The 27,542-nt window shown below is 43.2% G+C and overlaps 1 protein-coding gene across 1 annotated transcript in view; it reads left to right on the forward strand.

Annotated features, from left to right (window-relative positions):
• Nucleotides 1-27,542, forward strand: part of USP34 (ubiquitin specific peptidase 34) — a gene marked incomplete in the record, with an annotated part of 5,849,982 nt that overhangs the window by 3,536,000 nt on the left and 2,286,440 nt on the right.

A 27,542-nucleotide genomic window follows, 5' to 3' on the forward strand; every position in this document is an offset into this window, starting at 1 on the left:
CAAGTGTTCAAAAATATGTTTCAAATTCATGAATATTCATGAGCTCAATTTTTGATTGGCTCTTGTTATGTATTTAAATGGATGACTCAAAGGAACTTGACTATACTGTTTTACACTGAAGAAGGCTGTTTGCCGAAACTAGTCTGTTATCTATGCATACAAGTATCTAATAAATTTATTGAACTCTGTGCTGCCTTGCTGGTCTATTTGGTGCTAGCTCTAGTTATAGCTCATTGCATGCTACAGTGTATCCACATTTTTCCATAGTTAGACAACTTGCTTATCTTTACCGAGTCTTTGTCAATGTGTCAGGTTTCTGTCTCTTGGTTGAGAGATCATTACATAAGCTGAGATTCCAAGAGAACATTCAAAATTCTTCCTCGACTCCTCCACACAGGATTATGTTCTTGGGATATCAACTAGACACCTCAGTTCAAAAAGCTTTTCTTGCATAGAGAGAGAGAGCTTTATTTAGATGCATTTTAAGGTTTTTCACTCAGATTTGTCACTGCGAGGGATGATTTTAGGTCTCAAGGCATCTGTAATTCTCATGATACCCGTAGTAAGACTCCAGATGAAAAAAGATGGTGATATCTGAAATCTCTTTGGTCCCAGCATCAAAACAGTCTTTTCAAGTCCCTGTGCTGGGGTTTGTCAGAAGAGAAATATGTTGGTGGAGACAACAGATACCCTTAAATCCAGGGCTCCCCTTCTTCATCCCTACAAAAAAGCAGTCAGTCACGACCGACACTTGGAGCTTTTTTTTGGGAACAGTTTCAGAAAAGATAAAAGTGCAGGGGGTGTGACACACCAAGGACAGATGCAAGCACATAAATATCAAGGAGGTGCTTGCCCTGATCAAGGCAGTTAACTCTCTGAACCGTCTTAGGTTCCTAAGACCTCTTCAAGTGGTTACAGACAATACTACAGTCATGTACTACAACAGCAAGCATGGGGGAACCAGGTCATATCCCTTTTGCAGCCTATCCATAATAGCTTGGCTTATAGCTTCACTGCACATTTTCACTCTGCAAGCATCTTGCATTACATCAAAAAAAAATTGGGTGACAGATAAGCTGAGCAGGACCAGGCAGATGCTAATGGATGGTAACTAGATCAGTATGCAGTTCCTTAGGTAGATGACCTTGCTGCCTCTGAGCAATTATCTGGCAATATTCTTTTCCAGGACTCCATGAAAGAAGGTCTGGGAATGCAGATGCATTTTCTTTTCTTTGGACAGGAATGTTCCTTTATACTTTTCCACCCTTTTCACTAATATCCCGCGTACTTTTGAATATTCAGAAGCAATACTCTAAGCTCACTGTGCTTTCTGCCTTATGGCCCAGGCAGCCAAGATTCTCTTCTTCTTTTGAAAATTGTCAAGGGCATTTGCCACAAGCTTCTTTACAGACTGGATCTACTCACACATGAGCAGGGGTGTTTGATACACACTGACATCAGTCATCTTCAATTGACTACCTGGATGATATGGTCTTAATTTCTTTTAGGCATCTGTTTACCAAGAATTTGCAGCAGGTGCTAATGGAGACAAGTATGCCTGCTACTAGAAAGTTATATACTAGCATATGGAAAAGGTTTTCTAGTTGGTGCCAATAACATACCCAGCACCCATTCAGGTCTGTTTGTTCTCTGATTTTACAGTATTTGAGTGAGTTACTATCCTTTGTTTTTTTTATTCCAGTATGTCAGGGTTCATTTGTCTGCCTTTTCAGCATGCCTGCTCATGGATCCACCTCTTTCAGTGCAATTTCATGTCAAATGTTCTTGAAAGAGGCTTTGCATAAGAGGCCTCCAAGAAAACCAGTGGCCCCTGCTTCAAATCTTAACTTTTTGTTAGATAAGCAAATACTTGCTCTGTTTGAACCAACTAATCTGGCTGACTTGGGGTTATTTACATGAAAAACAGTTTTACTGATTGCTCTGACCTGTGCAAGAAAGGTTTCTGAATTATAAGCTGTTATGGCGAGTCAGCCATATCTCGATTTCCATAAGGGCAGGGTTTCTTTGAGAACTAATCCTTTTTTATGCTTAAAGCTGTATCCAAGTATTCTTTAGTCCAAACTATCCATGTGAGGTTGTTAAATCTCACCGTTTATTCTCACTGATGGGTTCAGAGACGATCCTCAGCTCCGACATGGCTGATAGCAAAGCTCAAGGATTGCCAGTAGCTCGAGACCAAGCCCCTTATTCCACAATGCACTGCTGGAATTACCTCAGATCTAGTTTGCTGCGGCAAGAGAGATCTCTGTGATCCAGTTAGCTCGGACCATTTTTGATAAATCGCAAGTTTTAAAAAACTTTTTTCTGCTCGTTTTGAGAGATTATTCTTATTTAGTGTGCGCGTGTGTTTCTTGTTAAAAACTATAATAGTTTAAAGTAGGTTAGATTGTAGAGATAGTGCCCTGTGTTGCCTTAGTTTTTCTTAGTGTTGGGCCCTTTCTTAGCCCTATTTAGTTTTACAATTTTTACTTGTTATTAATATATTGTTTAGTGTGGGCTTGGTTAGCCCTGTATTTAACCTTTACAGCTTAATTTTGTGGTGTCTCTCTTTATAATATGTCAGATGAGAGAGAAAAGTCTCACCCCAAATCGGGGTTTAAGAAATGTCCAGATTGTGGACAGAAAATGTCTGTCACGGACGGATATGTCCAATGTGTTTACTGTCTGGGGGCTAAACACCTCCAGGACTCCTGCACTATTTGCCACTCTTTTTCATCTAGGGTTCTCTTAGAGAGAAGGAGAAAACTCATAGATAGGGGGTTGCTGCAGCATACTTTCTCTGAGGCGTTAGGTAGCCAGGAAGGTGCCAGCACTTCTTTTAAATCTTCAAAATCTTCTGATTCTAAACAAATCAAGAAGGCAAAGAGATCAGAGGGTACAAGGTCATCGGTTCCACAGTCTTCGGAACCGAGTGTCCCTTTGGTTCGGAGCCAGCTCCCAGTCTTGGAGCCGGTCTCTGAGGTTCCCTCATCTCCTCTGCTCCAGTCAGCACCTTCAGTGCATTCCTCGAAGTCTTCGGTCAGCCTCTCTGATATGGATATGGATCGGCTAGTACAGAAGCTTCTACAGGCACCAGGTCTTGCTAAATTGTTGTCGGCCCCGACCACTTTGTCGGAGCCGAAGACCATTGAACCGGACTTGACTGCTCCTCCTCTGAGCTGTACTGGACTCTCAGAGCCCAAACCGATAGTTGTGGAACCTATTGAACCGAGACCTGCACCGGTGTTATCGGTTCCATCTACTCGGATGTCCTCAGCGCCGACCGAGGACGCTAGGAGCCGACACTCTCCTGTTGGGTACGGGGAGGGTAGTAGGACCGATTCGTCGGTGCCGACTCTTCCTCTCAGGGCTTCGGCTCGGATGAGCTCGGCTCCTACCTCGGGCTCGGAGCTCATGGTTTCGGTGTGGGAGGATCTGACGGTCCCTCCGATTCCGTCTACCCCTTCTCATTGGAGCCATGGTGCTATCGATGACATGAGGAGAGTCCTGTCTCCTAAGACATCGTCAGCATCAGTTCGGGCTTCCTTCTCCCCTCAAGCTCCTGTGTCCGCTTCTACGTCTACTGGTCCCCCTTAAGTGTATAGACCCCGAGCCTCAAGTGGCCCCTCAGGGCATCCCCTGCTCTTCCGAGACCTCCCCAGATCTCCTCACTGAGGAGGTACCCAGGAAGAGACTGTGCAAGAGGAGGCACTTAGACACCCCACAGGAGTCTTTGACATCTGACACGGATTTGGATGAGTCAGATAGGTCCCCTAGATCCCCCTCTGAGGATATCTCCTTTGCGGAGATATTAGAGATCCTTAGTCAGAGGGGCGATTGGCAGTCCAAAACCCCTACTGGGGACGAGTCAGTGCTCTTGAAGGCTTTTGGGTCTCAACCTTCCACTTCTTGGGTGTCTCAGCCTTACGATGAGCTCATGCAACTGATCTCTCGTAAGGCGTGGGAGTCACCAGAGGCCATGAAACCTGTCCCTCGGAAGCCGAATAAGTTCATCTCTGCCCCGGTGGACAAAGCCTTTTTGACCAAAGGAGTGCCTGTTGATGCCATGGTGGTAGCTGCAGCCACCAAAAAGGAAGTGTCTGAAACATCCGCATCTATCCATCCTCCTAACAGAGATTCTAGGATCATGAATATATATGGGAAACGCAAATTTAGTTCAGCGACTTTTTCTCTACGATCGCTGAACTATTTAACCCATTTTACGAGACTGCAAAGAGATCTCCTGAAGGAGCTAGGAGATGCTGTCCAGGGTACGGTAGCTGCAGGGGTTGCCAACACGGTCAGCACACAGCTCGCTACCCTAAACTCGGTTGTAAACTCGTCCATGCTTCTCGTATCTTATGCAGCTGATGGTTCGAGTAGAGCCACTAGTTCAGGCATTGCTCTGCGGAGACAATCCTGGATGCGTCTCTGTTCCTTTGCGGAACCCTTTAAGTCTTCCTTTATCAACACCCCATTTGATGGCTCATCACTGTTTGGGCATAAAGTAAAGGAAACTTTAACCAGGTGTGAGCAGAAAGGCAAGACCCTATCTGCCATTCGAGTCCATTTATCTACCCCTACTCGGCCCTACCCCAAGGGTCCTAGGAGAGGGAAAATGTGGTTCCGAAAAGCACAGGGAACCTTTCAGGACACACGTGGAGAAACCCCCTCTAGAGGCAGAGGAGGGGGTTATAACGGAAGATGCCGCCCATGCGGCAGAGGGGGTCCGCAGCAACAGGGTGACAGAGGGCCAGTTCTCTGGTCAGCCCTACCAGCGCTCCTGAAAGGAGGCCTGGCTGTTCGGCTCTGGAGGCAGTCAGGGGTCGCTTGTCTTTGTACCCAGAAGCCTGGCTAAACATAACATCAGATACATGGGTACAAAGCATCATTTTCAGAGGATATTTCATACCGTTCTCTTCCCCTCCTACTCCTGTAAGCAGAATCCCAGATGTTCCACCCAGTCTCAGGGAACAAGCAATCGTAGAAGTCCAAAAATTGCTAGAAAAAAAGAGTCATCCAACCAGTCCCAGCAGACCAAGTTGGATTCGAAACCTACTCAAGATTCTTTTTGGTACCAAAGAAAACAGGGGACTGGAGACCTATCTTGGACCTCAGCAGACTCAACTAATTTGTAAAGAAAGAGAAGTTTCGAATGGTCACGCTTCAGTCCATTCTTCCATTCCTAGGGAAAGGCGATTGGATGTGCTCCATAGATCTCAAGGAAGCGTACTGTCACTTAAGGGTGAACAGACTCTCCAGGGGTCACCTGCATTTCCGGCTGGGAGCCAATCATTACCAGTTTCGAGCCCTGCCCTTTGGTCTCACTACAGCCTCCAGGGTGTTCAAATGCATGGCAGTGGTCATGGCTCACCTGTGGCGTCTAGGATTCCAGGTGTTTCCATACCTAGACGATTGGCTCCTCACTGCTACCACCAGGCATTAATTGACTCAGGCAATGCAATATACTCTGACACACTGCCATCAATTAGGCATTACAATCAACTTCGAAAAGTCTGCCTTGTTGCCATCCTAGCATACCGTTTTTATAGGAGAAGAGTTAGATACCTCAACCACCACTCTACGTTTCCAATTGAAAGAGTCTCACTTCACCAACACGTCATCTCACTGGTGTCAAAGAACAAAGCTAGAGCAGCAGAGGTCTTGAAGGTACTAGGTTTGATGGCGGCAGCAATCCTGGCTGTACCACACACAATGATGCACATGCAAATCCTTCAATGGCTCTTCTTCGCTCAGTGGTCCTACCAAAAGCTACGGATGCACTACATGATTCTCATCACAGATTCTTGCAAGAGAGACCTTCAGTGGTGGTTGATGTCTCTCCATGTTACAATCGGAAGACCCTTTGCCCCCCCCCTCCAGTAGACACTGTAACCATGGACGCTTCCCTGATAGGGTGGGGGGCATTTTCAGGGAAAGACTGCCCAAGGCACATGGACGGATCAAGAGTCACATCTGCATATCAGTGTTCTGGAGTTGAGAGCGGTACTTCTGGCGTTGCAGTACTTTCAGGATTCTCTTCCTCTAGGAACAATTGCAATTCAGACGGACAACATGTCAGTGGTCTGGTACTTGAACAAACAAGGCGGAACCAAGTCTTACCCCCATTGTCGAGAAGCACTCTGTGTATGGCAATGGGCTGTGTCATCCCACCATTTTCTGATAGCAACGCACATCCCGGGGAATTCCATTGTGATAGCAGACAAGCTAAGCAGGGCAATACTGTTTCTTCATGAGTGGTCTCTCAACCAACGAGTTGCGGATCTGATTTTCCACAAATGGGGCCAGCCTTGCTGCGACCTCTTTGCCTGTCACATCAATACCAAATGCGGAAGCTACTTTGCCCTAATACCACCTCCACGACATTTCCAGAGAGACGCACTCATACACAATTGGCCTCCGGGTCTGCTATATGCATTCCCACCTATTCCATTGATGCCCATGGTTTTACAGAAAGCAAAGTCGCTGGGAAGGACAGTTATCCTCATAGCTCCCTACTGGCATCGACAGATTTGGTTCCCCTTCCTTCACCATCATCTACTGGAGGATCCATGGATCCTGGGCCCAGTTCTGGACCTTCTGACACACCCGTCAGGGGACCTCCATCCTTCAGTGCAGTACCAAAAACTTACTGCTTGGCTAATCCACTTCCCCTAATTGCCAGGCTTCATTCACTTTCAGATGATACAAGACAAATCCTTTTGTCTTCTCACAAGCCATCCACCAGGAAACTATACCGCAGTAAGTGGAACAGGTTCTTAATATGGGCCACTATACAGAAAACTGACCCTTTCCGAGCTCCTCTACCCATTTTAGAATTTTTGGCAAAGATTTTTAAAGAAGGAGCAGCAGCTGCCACAGTTCGAGTCCAGTTAGCCGCCATATCAAATTTCCACCTTGGATTCGATGGGTTGAATGTTATGAGCCATAAGTTATCTAAGGCTTTTCTTAAAGGTGCCTTTCACATGTGACCTCCTGTCAAAATTCTTTATTCTCCCTGGAATTTGAATTTTATGCTCTCAAATTATGCTCCCCCCTTTCGAACCAGCATCTTCTTGTGATCTCAAATATTTTTCCTGGAAGACTATATTTCTGGTAGCCATTACTTCTGCCCACAGAGTGTTAGAACTTCAAGCATTATCTGTTAGGCCTCCTTACATGATTTTCCATGCTGATAGAGTATCTCTCAGAACAAACCCCTCCTTTTTGCCTAAAGTCTGTTCTGTATCCAATATCAGTCAGGTTATTGAGCTGCCAGTCTTTTTTCCCAACCACTCTAACAAATTGGAATACATGCTGCACAAACTTGAAGTACACACACAGCTCAGATTTTATCTTGACAGAACTAAGGATATTAGAAAATCAGATCAACTTTTTGTATCCTTTTCAGAGGCCAGAAAAGGTAATCCAGTGGCTAAAAAAACTTTATCTAAATGGTTATCAGATTGTATATCCTTTGTCTATGTGAATGCAAGCATGCCATTGACACACAAACCTAAGGTTCATTCTGCCAGAGCCGTTTCTACATCTTCTGCCTTTCAAGCTAAATTGCCCCTTGACAATATTTGTGCAGCAGCCACTTGGTCTAAGCCTCATACCTTTATCACACATTACAAAGTAGATGAGGCTTCCAGGGACAGGTCTTCCTTTGGTTCCACAGTACTGAAAAACGTACTTCCATGAGCCACCCAAGATTGAGGGTGCTAGGGACGCTACCCATCAGTGAGAATAAATGGCGAGATTTAACAACTTCACATAAAGAAGTTATGTACTTACCATAACATTCCATGTGAGTTGTTTATCTCCCCTTTATTCTCACGTCCCTCCCTCCCTCCCTCTCCTGGCTGACTGTTGACTTAGAGGCTAGTACCATCCTGGTTATTCAATACTACTTCTTCCCCTTCGGGAAGTGCTTCCCTGTAGAAATAAATAAAAGGGTATATGTACTCACAGCAAACAAGATCTGAGGTAATTCCAGCAGTGCATTGTGGGATAAGGGACTTGGTCTCGAGCTACTGGCAAACCTTGAGTTTTGGTATTTGCTGTGTCGGAGCCGAGGATCAGCTCCGAACCCATCAGTGAGAATAAAAGCAAGATAAACAACTCACATGGAACGTTATGGTAAGTACATAACTTCTTTTTCTTGCTGTTTTCTTTTTCTTAACCTAAAAATGAGGAAGAAAAGGTACTCCATACCTTGGATGTTTACAGACAACTCAGGTACTGCCTTGACAGAAATTAAATCTTTCAGATCTTCGCATCAATTGTTCAGTTCTTGTGAGGGTAAGAAAAAGGGACAACCTGTGTCAAAACAGACTACTTCCAAATGGTTGTCTAAGGCTATTATATTTTGTTATACTCAATATATCAAAACCATTCCAAGCAGAGTCAAGGCCCATTCTACTAGGGTCTTGGCTTCACCTTTTTCTTTTTGTAATGGCTTGAATTCTAGAAGTATTCTAGAAGCTGCTACTTGGTCATCTGTACATACTTTTACAAAGCACTTTGAACTTGATTCCTTCTCTATGTCCAGATTAAGCTTTATTAAGACCATTCTCCAAAGGTGTCAAGACTGTTCTTCCATCTCCCAAATATAGTAAGCTAGGATAATCTACCGTATAGCTAATGCTGCTAAAGCAGTGATCGATAATGATGAATTGTACAGTTGTGTAAATTAATCTTACCATAACAGTCTATATTGAATGATCACTGCTGTAGTAGCTGCTCATTTCCTCCATCCGATTGTTTTTTTTGTGTGCTTTTTATGTCAATGTGGACTTTTTTCTTGATCCCAACATTGTTCTTTCAGGGTTCAGCCTCCCTCCCTGTCTCTGCGAGCAGGAAAGCTGTGGTGGGCTTCATGCCCAAACCTGTGTTTTAGACCACTCAACTCCTGCTGCCTGACAGCTTGGGCATTTATGAGGTGCTCTGAAGCTTTGGAAACTGACTGTTACATCCTTGGCAGGATTGCACTAGATACAAGCCAAATGTTATGCGAGTTCTGTGGAACTGAGAGACTTTTAAATCTATTCACTTTTCTTCAAAGGTGAGAATGAAACCCTGTACCTTGTGTCTGAAGGTTAACACCTTAACCATTATACCAATCCTCAAGATCTATTGCCAATCTCCAAAATTTCTATTCCTTTTGGGAAAGGATTGAAATGGTATATGTGTGTGGACGCATGTGATTTTTATTTATTTATTTTTTATGATAGGGCTAGATACAGCTTTCTCTGAAATATGTGTTTAGTGTACTACCTGCTCGATGTTTTGATTTTGTTTTTTATTTAAGTTGTAGGCAGATTGGTCTGTGACATTTTTCAGCTATAAACTTGACCACATGCACAGAAGTGTTTACATTTCAAGTTTATTAATGGCAATGTAAGGGCTCCCAGACAAGACACTAATTTATTTGTGATTGCCTCACACAACTGTGATCATAAACGACCCAAAATTAGGGACTGCAACCAGCAGTCCAGAATAGCAAAATACAAACAAAAAGGCATCTTGGGGGCAGGGGGAGCATTGTACTCCCACATCCCCATTTCTTATGTATAGCAGCTATGAGGTTACACTATTATGTGGAAAGGAGGAATCCCTCGTACACAGCAGTTTGACCTTTTGGGGAAGAGCCAAGATAATAGTAGCACACTAATGATTGCAAACGTGTCATTTACTGGTGGTGATCATCAATAGATCACAGTTGCAGTAGCATATAGTTATAGCGGACATATCCTGCCAAGGATGTGATGTCTGGTCAGGATTTGAGATCTTTTGGGCACCTTCCACCACACCGAAGTCTGCTGAACAAAAACATTTATTCATCCACTGAATAAAATGTTTTTTTTTTTTTTTTCAAAAACTAAGTCGTTTGCTTTTTTTTTTAAAGCTAAGTTGATTGCTTTAATCCACTGTAAGGAAGTTTGTCTCTATAGACACATTGTCTAGAGATCAGCATTTTTTTCTGATCTTATAAGTTTTGAGTGAGGACATATGTTTGACTTTTGTGAGGGGTCATCACTGTCCAGTGTTATGATAGCTTCACCCCTAGTTCCCTGGACAGCTCAAGAAGGCCATCCATTCATCTTCTCAGTTATTTCTCCTCCAGCCCCCATTTTGACATTGTTATTGATGTATTTGGTGCCAGTATTTTACCTCTTCTGTCAATGTGTACAGATAGTTTCTACAGTGCTGGATAGTTTCTTCAGTGCTGATGGCCTTAACATCAGTGGTTTCTTTGGTGCCAGTCTTACTGACACCAGGTCTGAGTGCCTTGGTATCAAGCCTCTGGTGTTGATGCTGACACCAATGTTATCAGAGCTGTTGTCACTATGAGTGCTTGGCGTTCAACCCCTTGACATTGAAGGATTCTGTGGTTACTTCGACCCAGGAGCTTTTGTTGCCAGTGGTCTGTGTTGGTGTTACAACACAGTTGTTTACTGTCTAGGTGCCTGGGCTTCTGACCCCAAATACTTCACCAGCCCTATTAACACAGAAGAAAACCAAAGCAATTTCTTTTGGAGAACTTGTACAGGCTGTACCAATTCTGCCCTGAGAGAACACTGAGGCTGGATACTTAGACCAGTCACCTGTTTCCACTGAACAGAGGTACTCTTAGTCCTGTGTTGCTGAGATCCAGGGTGCCCCCTTCCCAGAAGAGTTTGATTGATTTTTTTTCTAGTCCCTCTGGGAAGTGATGATGCAAGAGGAAGCACATTGACTCCCCCTGTGGAGTCTCCCTCTCTGGATGTAGATGAACAAGAGGTTTCACCCTAGTCACTTACAGAAGGCACCCTATTTGGTGAAAATGGAGATGCGACAAGATTTGATCATGGTCTGGAAGAATTCAACTTCCTGGAAGGAGAGATTTTGCAAGAGGCCTGTAGGTCCTCTCCTTCAGTGAGCTGGGTGGTTTTGTTGCCAGACAAGCTAGTTGATATGGCTTGCTGCAAATCCTGAAAAGAGCTTATACACTGCAAACCCGATAAAGTGCTGCAGACCCACAAAGATAGACACTAGAGAAAGGTACCTATTGTGGATTCTTTATTGGTATCCATTGCTACCAAGAAGAATGTCCCAGAGGATACCCATGCTACCCATCCAGGAGTAAGCAAGGATTATGGATAGACCAGGGAAGCAAGTGTGTGTCTCCCATACATGTTCTGTTAGGGCTTTAAACTGTATGGGGCACACATGGTTAGACTTTAGATGAATTTGGCAGAAAAATAAAAACAGCTGACAGTCTGAAACAGTTGTCTGTAGGTGACCTGAGGATACAGTTAGAAACCCAAGTGTCCACATTAAGTTCAGTCCCTTCATGTACTATACATTTGATCCAGAATGCTGTGTCTGACGCATCCAGAACAGTGGACTTCAGTTTAGCAATTAGAAGCCAAGCCTGACTTTGCTGATCACTTTGGGGTGGCTTTCCTCAGTGCACCATTTGACGGCACCTCCTTATTTCGGCAGAAGATGAAGTAGTAGGTGCACTGGATTGTGAGCAAGAGGGTAAATCACCCACACCTGTTAGTATGAAGATCCTTCCAAAGAAATGAAAAAGGGGCCAAAAATTTCCATTTGTGCAAGTCCCAATTGCCTCAGAACAGCAGTTTGACAGGGGGTTCCCACGATAGAGGGGATTTCCAGTCTAGCTACAGCCCAAGCGGCAGAGGTGGTCTAAACCATCACTGGTTTCAGGAATCCTTTCAAAGATCACTTTAGTATGAGTCCTGAAAGGTTGCCTGACTACTGCACTCTTGAGGTAGTTTGGGCATGCATCTTCCATCATTTACCGGCTTGGGTGGTCGTTACTTCGGACAAAAGGATGAAGGAAATTGGATCTAGAAGCTACTTTGTTCCCTTTTTGGAAGTACTCAGAAGCATGCCCTCACATCTCCTAGCAGTTCCACTCCCTCAGAGGAGGAAGTTTTGAAAGATGTCCACTGACAAGAGACTGGGTGTGCTCTATGGATCTCCAAGATGCATGTCTACGTATTAATACAAAGAAAGCATCAAGGTGATCCCTATACTTCCAGATGGTTTCCAGTCATTAGTTTTGAACCCTGTCCTTTAGATTTGCCACAGCACCCCCCTTACCCACCCCTGAGTGTTTACCAGATGCATGGCTCATGTGACAGCTGACATGTGACTATGTGGACTACGATTTTTTTCCATATCTGGACAACTGGCTCATAGTATTCCCCACTGTGGAGATGCTCCAAATGGCAAGGCAGTACTTACTCAGAATGTGCCTGTCTTTGGGGATCATGGTCAGTGTGGCCAAGTTCCGCCTTTATCCCTCACAGTCCCTGGTGTCATTGGCTGCCAGTTGGACACAATCAGCCAGAATGCAAACATTATCAGCAACGTCTCAAATTCTGTACAGAACCTGCAACCTACAGCAGTTGAAATCTTCAGGGTGTTGGGCTCATGACTGCATCTGTCCATACAGTCCCATTTACCAGGCTGAGCGTGAAAATTCTACAGTCAACTCAATAGAGACTCAGTGGGGCCAGGTGTTTCAATCCATGACACACAATGTCAATCTTTCAAGTAACTGTATCAAGACTATGTTATGGTGGACAGACTTGCAGAATCTATCCATAGGGACATCCTTCTTCTACTGTCACAGTAATGGTGGATGCATGTATTCTGGGGTGGGGTGGGCATAATCTGTACAGGACTTTACAAGGCACGTGGATGTCGCTTGTTTGCCTCTATTACAAATAATAAGGCTTAGGGTTTCGTTCATATGCTTTAATGTATACAAACATCAAGATGGATGGGTAGCAGCATCTTTAAATAAGAACAAACTAACGAACAAAGGTTACATACATACATGTTCACATCTCAACAGCTAACTACAAAATGGCATTCAGGCTCAAACGTTCTCTATTTATACTCCAGTGCTAGCCCTTGAATACCTTCATAAAGCTATATACACACTCAGTGATCTACATTCTCTCTTTTAAAAGGTTGCTCTTCATGCAAAATAATGTTAGAGCTAGACATGCATTACTATGTACATTAGAAACAAAATACAGTGTTCATGTCCGAGCTGCTTCATATCTACTACAGGGTTTAGAGATTCAACCATATTTCATGACATAACAGTTGGGACTAAATTTAACAACAGGGACAGTCTGCAATCAGGAACTTCTGGATTTGTCATTGGAACAGGAATGTCCTCTGGAACTTCTTTGGAATTGTAACCTGGACCAACTCACTCTGAGATAGTTTCTCTCACAGGCTGTTTGCTGTTGTATAGGCTCAGGCACCGGTCTCAAATATTTCCTATTCCATCTAAAAGTTGCTTCTTCTGATTCCACAATGTATGATCTTGGCTCTGGACCAATATTCTTCACGACACCAATCCGATAATAACCTTTGGACATTTGCATCCTTACTACTTCTTGCTTTTATAATGGATTGAGCAGTTTACTGGTCTTGTCTTATAGTTGGAGGTCTGGGATAGGTGTTTAATCAACAGATTGTTTCTCACTGATCTGTTCTTGACACATGGAACAAACAATTGACTACTGAGTGATAATGTGGTTCTGGTTTGTCTCAACAGAAGTCTCTGAGCAGGTGAATCAAGATGTTTGTATTGAGGAGCATTTCTAAGATTCAAGAGATTCAGGAAAACATTAGTATTGTCTCATTTGATTTCTCAAGTAACTATTGTGCCCTTTGAACTGGAACGTGCAGTTCTGCCAAACCATTTGACTGCAGGTACTCGGGCCTACTAGTGACATGAGAAAAGTCCCATTCTTCAGCAAATCTTTAGAACTGTTGACTTGTAAACTGTATGCCATTGTCCGAAATAACTTTGTGCGGTTTTTGTACATGGTAGTCCACGAATCTGGTTACGCTGAAGTGGTTCTTTCTCTTTATGAGGCTTAGTAGTATTACATACTGAACAAGAAGAAAGTGCTCTGTCAATGTCTTGTGACATAGAAGGCCAAAATATTATCTCTTTCACCCTTCTTTTGGTAGATTCAGTTCCTAGGTGACCACGATGCAAGATGGTAATGTACTCTGGTTGCAAGGATTTTGGAACAATTACTTTTGGACTTGAAATTTTGTCTGACAAAAGGATCATAATTAAATCTCTGTATTGAAATTAAGGTTGCACTTCTTGACGTAAACTAGACTGCTTTGACAGCCGTCCGTGATTGATAAAGTGGTTGAGCCTTTGTAAATCTGGATATGTGGCTTTGTGTTCTCTCAGCTCATCAAGACATGTGGACGAAAAATTTCTCACTTCCATGACTTCAAAATCATCAATCGAGAACCTTGATTATCATTCTCTTCAGTGGTATTTCTGGGTGATCTGGGCAATATATCAGCACTAATGCTCTTGCAAAGCTTATTGGTGAAATGGGCGATGAACACACTTTTAAGTTTAGGGTCATAAACATCCCTAAAAACAGAAGAGGGGGGTGACGCTAATAATGTGCTAGAAACGAGTGAGTGTAAGTGGATAGTAATGCTTCAAGCAGATGTTAAACTTGGAATTAATCCAGCTGTAAGCCTAAAACCTTTTTTGAAAAAGAAACCAATGATTTTATGGAAATGAACTTGTTCGTGTGTGTTTGAATGTATTTTTTAGGTATGTTTTATGTGGATGTTTTTATACCTATTAACAGTTTGGGAAGTTTTATTTTGCATCCATCATTTGAAATGTCTTAAATTCTATTTTTCATGCATCGTTTGAAATGTCTTAAGTTTTAGAGAAGATTGTGATTGCTGGCTGTGCTATGTGATGCAAGTAAGCCTCATTATGAAAGAAAAGGAAGTGTTCTGTTCTGTTCGTACTGAAAAGACACATGTCCAAAAGCTTTGTGTTTTATTAAGGAAGTTTTGTTGTATTGAAGCTGCTATCAAGTGTTTCCTTACACTGGAATTTTTTTGTTTGATATTGCCGTGACAGTGAATGTTTACCATTGTGCTGGTCCCTATATTGTTGTAATTCTCTGTTTCAAGACATCAGATGCTATTTGGTGTTTCTCTGACCAAGACCAGGATATATGTTTACTTGTCAGCTCTGAGTGGTGCCAATAGTTGGTTCAAGTCTGGAATGACCTTGCCTAGGTAGTTGGCCATGCCAAGAAAATGTTGCAGGGCTTGAACATTGTCTGGAGCTGGCATCTCAAGAATGGCTGTTTGTTTTGAAGGGGCTGGTTGTAGGCCTGTACTTGTAAACAAATGACCAACATAAGGAACTTCTTGTATCCTGAGTTTGCATTTCTGTGCATTGAGCTTAAGGTTCACTTGACATGCCCTTTCTCAAACTTTACTAAGGTTTCTGTCATGTTCGGCTTCATCATGACCTCCTTACCAGTATGTCGTCTACTATGATTGCACAAGGATACCCAGAAAAATGTGCTCCATTGCATGCTGAAAGACTTCACTTGCAGAATTTATTCCAAATGGCATTCTGAAAAATTTGTACCTGCCAAACGGAGTACTAAATGTAGTGAGCAATGAGGATTTTTGTCCAGCTGAATTTGCCAAAATGAACTCTCTGCGTCCTAAGACAGAAATCAATAGTGGCATTTGGCATCAAGGCTGCAATTTCTTCGACTGTGCGCATTGGATCATGAGGTCATTTTAGTGCATTGTTCAAATCTCGTGGATAAATACATATTCTGATGTTCTGTTGGAGTTTCCACTGGACAAATTACACCTTGTTGCACCATCTTGTCTAACTCAACTTTAATTCTGTCCTGCATGGCTATTGGAACTTTACATGCTTTTCTGAATACTGGACTGACCTCTGGGTCTAACTTCATGGAGTATGCAACTGGAAGTTTGCCTAGTTTATAGGTAGAAAAAATGTGCTGGGCAAAATTAGAGTAGTGGTCTTTTAAGCTAACATCATGGTGAACTTCTTTATTAAATGAAAGTAGTCCCATTTTTCAAAGAGTCTTTGAGCCCTAATAATGACTGAATATGTCTCTTGACCACATAAAGTAACAAGTTATAGTTTCTTCCTGCAGAATAACATGAAAACACTACTGAGCCTTCGGTTTGAATTTCTTCACCTCCGTAACCAGTAAGTTTTGCACACCTTGCCAAATCAAGCCTTTCACCTTTACATACTCTGGCAAATGTATCTGCTGACATTACATTGCATTTTAGAACCTGTGTCAACTTTGAGATGTACAGGTTTGCCATTTATCTGAACAGTACAAAATAAGTCATTCTTGGCCCTTAAATCTACTGCATTAACTGTTTCATGAAGCACTGACACACCATCAACATAAAAAGTATGCTTGTCACAGTCTAACTGATCAACTCATTCCCTTTTAATAGGAGTGCCCACATTCTTTTGATTTACAAAATCTTTTGCATTGTCATCCCCTTTGGGGAAAAACCTCGGTACCCATGAACTACCACATAAGTGGTAGCTCACTAAATAGAAAGTGTGATAAGAGACCTAGGGACACAAGTGGACAGTAGTCTCTCCTTTGATAACTGCATTGCCACAGTAGTCAGGAAATCCTTCTACATGGCACACCATCACAAAAGGGTTCTCCTCTAGAAAAAAGGAGGTCATTGTTCCTTTCTACTCATCCCTCATCAGACCCATTATAGAGTACAGTGCCCCGTTTGGCATGTATCTCACAAGACACCTACAGCAATTGGAAAGGCCACAGAAATACCTCACTAAGAGGATTACCGGACTCAAACAGATGCCATACGCAGATTGTCTCAAAAAACTTCAGCTCTACTCCATCGCAGATCTCTGCCTAACATACAAAGCTATGTCAAACTCAGAGCTGTTGGACATGCTACACTTAAAGATATCCCAATTTCTCTGAACCACACGCTACAGGGACCTAAACCTTGTCACTGCAATAAACAGAACATGCTGGAGGGATAGATTCCTGTCCCAGAGACTTCCCATACTGTAGAACAAACTACCCATTCATGTCAAGCAAAGCTCCTCCTTAGCCCTCTTTAAGAAAAACCTTGACGACTGGGTGGGAAATAGAAAATCTATGCCGGGGATCACTTCTGTGGCACTGCTTGACAGGTCACAGGAAATTAATTTTCTTGGGTGGCGAAAGCCAGGGAAACTGTTTGGCTAGGCTTATATAGACCCCAGGGCCGATAGCCTAGTACCTACCTATGAACCTGTTACTTTTGTGGCATTGTTGAGCAAAAGCTAAACATTTCTCCCTTTTAGATTCATAATTTTCTCCACAATTAAAACAGTTGGCAATGAAAGTGGGTAGGGACCCATGCTTTGAGTGTGCTGACTCAATCTTATGCTTTACTGAGGCTATGCGAAGTCTGGAATTTGCTAGAAAGTTCTGGGGTTTATCATAGGTGTGGCAGGAGTTACAGCTGCCATGTGCTGGCGACCGTTTCTTTTAACTATGTGCTGCATAATATCAACATGAACTTTATCACTGTGCCTTCTAGAGCTGCTGTCACTTGTAAGCATATTTGTGTGCTTTTCCATGAGCTCGTATATCTGACAAATCTCAATGGCCTTATTCAAAGTTAAATCACTGTCACAAAGCAAAATCTTTCTCACAGCATCATCTTTTATACCACACACAAGTCTGTCTTTTATCAACTCATCCCTTAAGTCACCAAATCTGCATGTTTTAGCTTTATTTCTCAGGTCAGTTATGTATGCTGCAAAAGTTTCACCAGGCTTTTGATCCCTTGTGTAAAATAAGTGCCTTTCCATTATAGAATTTGTCTGGGGGTTGCACATTTCTCTAAATTTACGTTGTAAGCACTCTTGGTCCTCCCTTGACTTGGCCTGTACAACAATATGACTGTTTTCCCCCTCTCCAGCATAAATAGCAGGTGCATACACAAATGAGCGTTCCCTTTCTATGGCTTCTGAGCCAGCTAAATTAAGCCAAATGGATGCCTTTGTGCAGTCATCGTCATCAGAAAATGCAGCCTGTACGAAAATGTACTGTTGCTCACACACACTCCCAGTTCTCAGCAGTATTACTGTCAAACACAAGTATGCTGGGCTTTCCAAATCTGTCTGCCATGCCCACAAAGTATACACAAACACACTGAAAATATGGCCCTTGTAATTATGTACAAACAAACTGTTCTGTGAGCTTAAAACAACATTAAAATGCACAATAAACTCTTTGAAATACTTTACTGTGCGAAATATGCCCTGTAATGGCTGTACTGTGCGAAATATGCCCTGTAATGGCTGTACTTGGTGAAATATGCCTTGTAATGTTGTAATGGCTGTACTTTTCTAAATATCTTTACTGTTATACTGCACAAACATGAAAACACTTTATACACGTCTGAAAACTCTGATATCTACTTAATATGAAAATACATGTGGTTTGCGTAAAAATGCGATTGTTTCCTCTTATTTTATTCATTTTATGCAGCTGGATTTTATTTCAAACATTTTCCGTAGTAATTCAAATATTTTTATCAATAACTTACATATCTTTTTATGCAAAAATTATTGAGAATGTCTTGTATGTCTTGTTTCAAGTTTTGCAAATAAGAACTAGTGCAGAGCAGGATTTATACCTGAAATTCATTTCTGACCTGTTTTACAAATTATGCCCATTTTGGAAATGATGTACTGCTGTATATTCCACCAACATCTGGATAAGTCCCTTAAATTGTTTTTGCCAAGCCGTTTTAAACTTCATGGCTCCTTAGTATGCTGGTTCTGACTTCAGGCCCTTTTAGATATGCAACTTCTGGCACTATGTCCTTTAGACATGCCGCTTTTGACACCATGTCATTTTAGACATGCCACTTCTGACAGCATGTTGCTTGTTCACCTCTATTACAAGCAAGAAGGCTTGAGGTTTTGTTCAGATACTTTTAATATATACAAACACATCAGGATGAATAGCAGCATCTTTAAATACGAACTAACTAACAAACAGCTTACATGCATACATGTTCACATCTCAACAGCTAACTGCAAAATGGCAGTCAGGCTCGCACGTGCTCACTATTTATACACTAGTGAAAGCAGTTGGATAGCTTCTTAAAGGTGTATACACACTTATTGATCTACAATGGACAACCCTAGGCGCCAAGTTGCACATCAGATTGCTGGAGATATTAACAGTTTTTCTAGAGCTGCAGCCATTTCTGGACTTGCTTCACCAGGGTTCAATTCCCCTACATGCTGACAATATGGCAGTGGTGAAATATATATCAGTAAGGAGAATGATGCTATTCTCCCCTTTGCAGAGAAGCCATGAGGTTTTGGGAATGGACCATTACATGACATTACTTTTCCATAGAAGTGCACATCCTGGGGACATCATCATGACTGCGGGCAGGTTGAATAGTCAAATAGTGCTTTCACATGAATGGTCTTTATGAATGAAGTCCATATTTGGCATATTTTGAACTGGGGAAGACCCTGTTGCAATCTCTTTGCTTCATCATTCAGCACCAAATGTAACACCTTTTCCAATGTAGTTCCTCAAGAATGACAGCCACCAAGAGGTGCATTTGCATACCATTGCCCTCTTGTCTCCTGTATGCATCTCCCCGTTTCCTATTATAAACAGATTCCTTCAGAACACTAGTATGTGCAGAGTAACAGTTTTCCTCATAGCTGCATTCTGACCTCACCAGATAGAGCTACCCTTACCATTGCCCTATCTCAAGAGGAGACCCTTCCTACTAATACTGCAGCACCTTTGTCTGCTTTCACATCTATCTGAGTTACTTAACATGTACCTGCTCTCCCTTCATTTGATCACAGGATTTCTCCAATTCTAATGATGGTCAGGGGCTGTAGATGTTCTTCGTGTTTTACTGTTGCAGTCATTACATTTGGGTTACCTGCTTGCAGGTTGCCCTCAATCAACCTGATTAACAAAGTCTTGGATCCTGCATCGTTTGCTGTCCCTTCTTCCATGACATCAGTGGTATAAAACATGCAGCCGACGCTATTACATCATTCTTTCTTGTCGTGCAGTGCCCAAAGCAGTAGTAGTTCGCAAGTGCCGGTCGGCAGACTCCTGAAATTTTCGTTTTCGAGTTTCAGAACTAAAGTCTTCAACTAAAGCTAAGTACCCCGTTGAGGAAACTTTTTCTTGCTCCTTACCGATGTCAGTAAAAGTTAATAATTGCATTACTTGTGGAAAGCAAATACCTCATAAAGATTTTCATTCGTACTGTATTCCTTGCCGAGGCCCTGACCATGACGTACCTTTTTGTCGGTTTTGTGCTTTATTTAATCAGCGCACTATCCATCGTCGGTATATTTTCGCCTCTAAATATTTCGGTTCTCAGTTTAATTATCCAGAAATGTCAGTTAGCCATCTGACTACTCGGATTCTGAAAAAACGCAAAGATAAAGACAGGCAGAGGCCGACGAGGTCCAAAACTGCCGATGACGGTTCTCCTAAGCCAGTCGCCGGTACTCAGTGAGGCACTTTCTCAGCCCCTGATACCCACTATTTCTGATTAGCAGGCCTCTACTGAGACCCATTCGGAGTCCGGTATGCCACGAGATGTTTCAACTATGGAACCCGCGGATGTCTCTACCTTGGATGGGTCCGGAGCTGATGTGCAGGCACCGGCTTCTGAGGGTGCATTCAGGCCTATGGACTTGCATATTAAATCAAAGCCTCCTTCAATACTTAGGCCTAAATCTTGATCCATATCTAAAAAGACGACGCCCAGGCCACATGCTCAGGCCTCTATGCTTAAAAAACAAATGATAAGAATGGCTAAAGATCTAATAACTCTAATAAGGGGTAGCCAACCCCCCCTTCTAAGAGGTCTAGGACTGAGGTTGATTATGAATCTTCTGATCAGGATTCTGTTTTTTCTGACTCTTCTGATGATCTGGATTTGCTCTTACCTTCTTATGATTCTGATGCAGAGGACTCTATTCCCTCAGCTTCCCCTCCTGAGGGTTTTTCTTTTGGGGAAACCTTGCATACTCTAAGGGAGCATTTCCACTGGGAAAGCCAGGATTTTTCTGATTCATAAAAGAGGCTTAGGGATTTTCTTCTCCTACTTCAGCATAGGCCTTTAGCTATTCCTCTGTACTAGACATTGTTGATAATGCTTTCTCGGAGTCTAGTTTGGCCCCTGATTCCCTGCCTCCTGCTCCCAGAAAACCTGACAGATACTACAGGGTCCCTGAGTCCCTCAAGTTCCTTTTCAAAAATCCTATTGCAGATCCAGAGACTATTTCACAGGGGCCCCAAGGGCATTAAGGCTTCTACTCCTAAAAATCCTAACCCTTCTGATAGAGAGTCCAGGGCGCTGGTTTACACTTCTGCAACCTTGGCCATTAGGGCTTTAAACTGCCAGTTTCATATGTTAGAATATCAGCAACATGTTATTGGACTGCTTAAACAGAAAATGATGTTGATTTCTGACTGTGTTGAAAATAAAGAATTACAGGATTTAATGCATTCTGCTGAACAAGTTGGAAAACATACTTTGCAGTGTGGTTTTGATTCATCAGAGGCCTCTTGTAGGGCCGCTGTTACTGGGTCTGTGCTCAGAAGGCATGCTTGGCTTAAGGATCAATCTTTGCCTGATCATGTTTAGGCTAAATTGTTGGATGCTCCTTTAAATCAGGACCGCCTGTTTGGCTACAAGGCTGAGGAAGTTCTTAAAAAGATGGAAGGTGAAGCTAAATCTATGCAAACTGTTAAAGATTTTTTACAAGTTCAGCCTCCTAGATTTAGTAGGCACCAGCCCTCCAAGAACTGGTCCTTTCCAGCCCCTTCTAGGTCTTCTCAAGCCAAACCCAGACACAACAAAAACCCCAGGTTTCAGTCCCAGGGGACTCGCAGAATTAAGCAGTGGGGGGCCTCCACTTCCAAGTCTGGGAATAATAAGACCCCCCCCCCCCATGGTAAACTATCTCAGTGACTTCCTTTTAAAATTTCCAAGCACTTATCAACTGACTACCCCTTTGGGGGGGAAAGATTGCTCTTTATGCAGAGAATTGGGAACTCATTACCCAGGACAAATGGGTTTTAAATTAGTGTCCCAGGATACAGATTTCACTTCCACACGTTGCCAACACCAGGTGGGTGGCCGGACCTACCCCAAATCAGTGGGCAGAGGCCCAAAAACAAGTACTTTCTCTCTTAAGCATGGGGGCTATTCAACTGGTACCAGAAGAGGAAAAGGGACAAGGTTTCTACTCGATACTTTTCCTGGTACCCAGAAAAGACAATTCATGGCATCCTATCCTGGACTTGTCTACTCTAAACACCTTTTTGGAGATTCCAAGATTCAAGATGATAACTCTTCACCAATTACTTCCTATGCTAGGCAAATATGCGTGGTTGGCAACACTAGATTTAAAAGAAGCATACCTGCACATCCCAATCAGGGAATCTTGCAGAAGATAACTACGCTTCAAAGCAAGCTACTCGCATTATCAGTTCTCTGCACTGCCCTTTGGCTTGTCTACTGCGCTCAGGATATTCGCAAAGTGCCTGGCTCCTGTTATTGCATTTTGCAGGCAAAGAAATATTCAAATATATCCATACCTGGACGATTGTCTAATTCAGGCTGAAAACCAGGGCATACTTTTAAATCATCTGGCATTTGTAAAAAGTGTTCTAACTTGTCTGGGGTACACCATAAACGAAAAGAAATCACACCAGGTACCCTGTCAACAAATTATATTCCTGGGAGCAAGCTTGAATACAACTTCCCAGATGGCTTACCTCACGCCAAAAAAGCAAATTAATTTGACAACCTACTTTAAAGAAGTGTCCACAAAAACTTTATCTGCAAGACAAATACTGCAAGCCTTTGGGGTTCATGGCCTCCTGCATTCTTATAATTCCATATGCAAGACTCTACATATGAGGAAACTACTGTGTTATCTAAAAAGTCTATGGTGTTAACATTCTCGAGACCTAGAAGCAATGATTCCTATCATACCTTGCCTACACCTAGAGTTCCTTTGGTGGGCAGAGGCTTGCCATCAAAACAAGGGACTACCTTTCACACCACCCCCTGCCGCCCAAACCCTAACAACAGATGCATCAGACTATGCATGAGGGGCTCACCTGGCAGGGAAGTGCATTCAGGGCAAATGGAACTCAAGTCAAATGCACCTGCATATCAATCGAAAAGAAAAGGTAGCCGTACAGAATGCTCTGACAGCCTTCAAGGACCACATTCTTCCAGGACATCTAATGGTAAAGATGGAGAACACCATTGTTATGTGGTACATAAGCAGGGGGGTACACATTCTTACCCCCTCTGCAGACTAACCATGGCATTGTGGAACACAGCCTTGAGCTACCAAGTGCACTTACAAGCTCAACTCCTGCAAGGAAAATTAAATACACTGGCAGCTGGTCTAAGCATTAACCTCATGGACATACAGAATTGGAAACTGGAACCAAGGAATTTCAACATGTTGACAAGCAAATTGGGGAGCCCAGATATAGACCCGTTTGCCTCTCCCCAGAACTAGCACAAGGACTCCCTACAAACAAGCCTGGAAAGTGGATGCTCTATCCTTCAGCTGGAAAAACCTATCAGTCTATGCCTTCCCCCGTCTGACTCTGCTCTCCAAAGTACTACTAAAAATCAAACAGGACAAACCAAGGATGATTTTGATTGCTCCGGACCGGCCACACCAACACTGGTACCCCCTCCTGCACAGTGTGTTATGGTTATCTCCATGGCACCTGCTTCAGACTCCTTCCCTGCTGTCTCAGCAGGAGAACCATATTCTGCACCCTCAGCTTCCAACACTGAACCTTGCAGTCTGACTAATTACTTAATCTCTCTTTTACCATCCCTCAGCAGACCGGTGATGGATGTCATCCTAGAGGTAAGGAGGCCTAGTACTAGAAAATCTTATGCCGATAAATGGACAAGATTCTGTGCCCGGAACCAATCAAAAGAGACTAGCACAGCAGTGCCCAATTTACCTCAGATTTTACAATACTTAACTAAGATGCTTCACAAGGGCTTGTCTTTTTCCTCCATTAAAATCCACGCCTCAGCCATTTCAGCTCATTATAACACAGAACCTCTCCTCTTCTCTCATTCACTGCTCAAGCAGTTCCTCAGAGGGGCCAAAATTTATTTTGAGAACACCCAGGAGAGCTCCAGCCCCAGCCTGGGACCTTAACTTTGTCTTGGAGAAACTCACTCTACCTCCTTTCGAGCCAGCTGCTACTGCAGACTTAAAATTTCTTTCTTGGAAAACAGCTTTCCTTTTAGCAATCACTTCAGCTAGAAGGGTATCTGAATTACAGGCCCTTATGGCAGTGGAGCCTTTCATCATCTTTCATGCGGACAGGGTGTCCCTCAGAACCAATCCATCCTTCATGCCCAAGGTGGTATCCAGTGTGGCTCTTAATCAGTTCATTCATTTGCCAACCTTCTTTCCCAGTCCACAGAATAAAGGGGAACGGAAGCTGCATTCCTTAGATGTGCACAGACAACTTAGATTCTACTTGGACAGGACTAAACCTCAAAGGAAATCTGAAGAACTGCTGGTGGCACTTGCTGCAGGGGCAGAGGGGAAGGCTATTTCAAAGCAAACCATTTCTAAATGGATAAGCCATTGCATTAATTTCTGCTATAAGCACCATGGAAAACCTATCCCCCAGGGGATCAGACCTCACTCCACCAGGGCTGCATCTACCTCTACAGCCTTTCTCAGAGGCGTCCATACCAGGGACATTGTAGAAACTGCTACCTGGAGTTTTGTACATACTTTCACCAAGCATTATCATTTGCCAATTTTCTCTAAATCCAGAGCTGGCTTTGCCACTGCAGTCTTGCAGGGCCTTATAGCTGGCCCTAATGCTTATCTGAATTCCTCCTCCCAACCATAGCTTTGGGAATCAACCCAAATGTAATGACTGCAACAGTGAAACACGAAGAACATAGTACAGTTGTGTACACTTACCATAAATGTAGATTTTCGAGTGTATTCACTGTTGCAGTCCTGATTACCCTTCCTCCAGCCCCCTAACTTGTTTTGGCTATACCTCTACTTTCCTTTACTATGGTTAAAAGCCTTTTTGGTGTATTTGCTTTTTTGTTGGAGGTATATCTTTGTGCTTTTATGTTTAATTGCTTCCCATTAGGGGGGCACCTGACATCTGGGGCAAGAATAACTGATGTAATGGCGTCGGCTAAGTGTTTTATACCCCTGACGGCCTGATGTCATGGAAGAAGGGACAGCAACCGATACAGGACCCAAGACTTTGTTAATCAGGCCGACTGAGGGCAACCTGCAAGCAGATAACCCAAATGTAATGACTGCAACAGTGAATACACTCGAACATCTACATTTATGCTAAGTGTACACAACTGTACTTTTCCTGCAGTGAATGTCATCCTTATCTCTGATTTGAGAGAGTAAATGGAAAAAATTTACAGTCTGGACCGCTAAACTCAATGTAGATCCAACCTCAGCTTTTCTTCTTACTGTGCTTATCTCGTTCCTTTATCAAGATATACTTCACAGCTCTTTCATTATTTCATTCAGACGTCCCTATGGTTTCTTTGGCATACTACAGGACACGCAAAGCTTTTTTGAAATTGCCAACCTCTGTTAGTATGGCCTGCTCCCCCTTGGGATCTGAGCTTTGTTTAGGAGTACCCCCCCCCCCCCATTTGAATTTAATCTGGAAAACTGTCCTCTTGGTGGCCATTGCCCCTGCAGGAAGGGTTTCGGGACTTCATACCTTGTCTTCCAAATATCCTTTCTGCATTTTTCTTCCTGACAGTGTCGCACTCAGGAGTAATCCATCCTTTATGGTGAAAGTAGCTATGCAAACTAATTTGAATCAGTCTATTAACTTGCCTGTCTTCTAATTATGTGAACAAAGGAGATTATTGGTTGCATTGTGAGATGTGCATAGACAACTTAGGTTTTACTTTCATTGGATAAAAGAAACTTGAAGGGATGAACAACTGTTTGTCAAGAAAGGGAAAAGTTATCTAACGTTACTCTTTCCAAGTGGTTATCCAGTTGCATTGCTTACTACTTCCAGTGGAAAACACTTAACCACTAGACTGAACAAACTCTGTTATGCCTAAGATCACATCTACTGTATTATCATGGTGGCTGCTACATGGTCAACCTTGTATACATTTGTCAAACATTACAAATTTGAGTACCGTTTCTAGACAGTCTCTCTCTTGGTGCTACTGTCTGTAAAGGGTTGTTGATTTGTGGTACCCAAGATCTGCTGGTGATTCTGTCCAGTCATTACACTGTCTGAACAGCACCAGAGAAATGCACAAGATGTTCATTGTGTTACACTGCTGCAGTCATTACACTTGGGTTATCCTGCCGTCAGGCGATCCCGCAGTCGGCCAGAGTTCCAAAGTCTTGGCCCGGCGTCGGTTGCTGTCAGTTGTTCCCTGACGTCAGTGCGCCAGGGGTATATAAGATGCATCCGACGCCATTTTCTTCAGTCTTTCTTTACGTGCGGTGCCCGAAGCAAAAGCAGTTCGCAAGTGCCGGTCAGCCGACTCCTGAGATTTTCAAAGTCGAATTTCAGATCCGAAGTCTTCAGTAAAGCTAAGTACCCCGTTGGGGAAACTTTTTTTCTTGCCTCAGACCGATGTCAGAAAAAGTTAATAATTGTATTTCTTGTGGGAAGCAAATACCTCATAAGGGCTTCCACTCTTACTGCATTTCATGCCTAGGCCCTGATCACGACGTCACTAGTTGTCGGTTTTGTGCTAGATTTAACAAAAGCACTATAAAACGACGTTTTGATTTTGCTTTGCACTACTTTGGCCGAAGGTTCAATTATACAATGCCGTTGGAACAACCGATGACCGCAATTCTTAAAAAACGCAAAGACAAGGATAAAGACAGGCATCCGAGGTCCAAAACCGACGACGAAGCCTCTTCTAGGCCAGTCGCCAGTTCTCAGTGAGGTGCTTTCGCAGCCCCTGACACCTGCTACCTCAGAGCCACAGGCCACCTCCGACTCCCACGTGGAGACAACTAGGCCTCTGGAAACTCAAGGTATTGGGCCTACGGAAACTAATCCCTCAGATGGGTCCGGAGCCACTGAGCAGGCATCGGCTTCTGAGGGTGTTTTCAGACCTTCACAACTTACCATTAAAGCAACAGCCAAGACAAAAACACCATTAAAGACAAAGAAGCAAGTACAGCATTCTCCTGGACAGTCCTCCATGCCTAAGAAATGGATGCTCAAAATGGCAGAAGACCTCATTACTCTAATCAGGGGGTTCCCATCCCCCTCCTGAGAAAAGGCCTAGGCAGGATACAGACTATGATTCCTCTGATCAGGTTTCCATTTAATCTGATTCCTCTTCAGACCAGGGATACTCTCTACCCCCCCCCCCCCAATGAGGACTCTGATGCTGAAGAATCTACCCCTTCAGCCGTTCCTCCTGAGGATTACTCTTTTGGGGAAACTTTACATACCATGAGGGAGCATTTCCATTGGGAAAGTCAGGATTATTCAGAATCCAAGAAAAGGCTCAGGGACTTCCTTTTATTGCCTCAGCACAGGCCCCTGGCTATTCCGCCTGTGTTAGAT

This window comes from Protopterus annectens, chromosome 1.part0, assembly GCF_019279795.1.
Source record: "Protopterus annectens isolate FY-2018-M chromosome 1.part0, PAN1.0, whole genome shotgun sequence".
NCBI classification, from domain to species: Eukaryota; Metazoa; Chordata; order Ceratodontiformes; family Protopteridae; genus Protopterus; species Protopterus annectens.